This window comes from Tachyglossus aculeatus, chromosome 2, assembly GCF_015852505.1.
Source record: "Tachyglossus aculeatus isolate mTacAcu1 chromosome 2, mTacAcu1.pri, whole genome shotgun sequence".
Lineage (NCBI taxonomy): Eukaryota > Metazoa > Chordata > Mammalia > Monotremata > Tachyglossidae > Tachyglossus > Tachyglossus aculeatus.
Window position 1 is genome coordinate 53,198,476 of NC_052067.1, and position 1,782 is coordinate 53,200,257.

Here is a 1,782-nt window from a genome sequence, read left to right on the forward strand (position 1 = left end):
TCCCCACAGCACCTGTATATATGTATATATGTTTGTAAGTATTTATTACTCTATTTTATTTGTACATATTTATTCTATTTATTTTATTTTGTTAATATGTTCTGTTCTGTTCTCTGTCTCCCCCTTCTAGACTGTGAGCCCACTGTTGGGTAGGGACCGTTTCTATATGTTGCCAACTTGGACTTCCCAAGCGCTTAGTACAGTGCTCTGCACACAGTAAGCGATCAATAAATGTGATTGATTGATTGATTCGTACAGTGCTCTGCACACAGTAAGCGCTCAATAAATATGATTGATTGATTGATTTGTACAGTGTTCTGCACACAGTAAGCACTCAATAAATACGATTGAATGAATGAATGAATGAGCTGGGAGTGGATACAAGCTAATCAGGTTGGACACACCCCCTGTCCCACGTGGGGTTCACACTCTTAATCCCCATTTTCTAGATGAAGTAAATGAGGCCCAGAGATGTGATTTATTTATATTAATGCCTGTTCCCCCCTCTGGACTGTATGCTCGTTGTGGGAAGGGAATGTTTCTGTTCATTTTTATTTTGTCCACTCCCAAGTGCTTAGTCCAGCGTGGTAAAGCGACTTGCCCAAGGTCATTCAGAGGCAGAGGGAGATTAGAACCCAGGTCCTCCTGGCTCCCAGTCGTGTGCTGTCTCCACTAGGCAACGTTGTGCATTAGGTGGGTTGTTTAACTTTCAAAACAGAGGTGGGAGTCCTGCTTTTGGCCAGTTCCACGTGCTCTCCTTATCTTTAAAAGCCACCACCCCACCCCTCGTCTGTCTTCAGCTGGTCAACACTCGTTTCAGTCCGCTAATGCCTCAGCTGCTCAGCGCTTCAGAGCAAGAAGGCCCTGGAGAAGGAGAAAAGTGGGTGAGAAGCTTTGTTTCTTGGAGTGGGCCTCCTTGGCTTAATTTTCCCTGGATTTAGCCCGTTTTTTTGAGGAGTTTTAGCAGGTCAAGCAGGCCTCTGGGAGCTCTTCCTACCTGCGCTTCGGTCCGTATCAGTCATTTAATAATAATTATAATATTTGTTAAGTGCTCGTTATGTGCAGCGTGGCTGAGAGGAAAGAGCCCGGGCTTGGGAGTCAGAGATTGTGGGTTTTAATCTCGGCTCTGCCACCTATCAGCTGTGTGACCTTGGGCAAGTCACTTCCCTTCTCTGGGCCTCAGTTACCTCATCTATAAAATGGGGATTAAGACTGTGAGCCCCAAGTGGGACAACCTGATAACCTTGTGTCTATCCCGGCGCTTAGAACAGTGCTTAACAAATACCAATATTATTATTATTATTATGTGCCGAGCACTGTTCTAAGCGCTGGGGTAGATACAAGGTCATCAAGTTGTCCCACATGGGGCAATCAATCTTGATCCCCATTTTACAGATGAGGTAACTGAGCCACAGAGAAGTTAAGTGACTTGCCCAAGGTCACAACAGACAAGGGTAATTTATTCATATTACTGTCTGTCTCCCCCTCTAGACTGTAAATTTGTTGTGGGCAGGGAATGTATCTATTTTTATTTTGTACAATTCAGTAATAATTACAATATTTGTTAAGCACTTACTATATGCCAAGCACTGTTCTTAGCTCTGGGGTAGATACAAGGTAATCAGGTTGTCCCCATTTTACAGATGAGAGAACTGAGGCACAGAGAAGCTAAGTGGCTTGCCCAAGATCACACAGCAGACAAGTGTACTTTATTTATATTAATGTCTGTCTCCTCCTCAAGAGTGCAAAATCATTGTGGGCAGGGAATGTATCTATTTATTT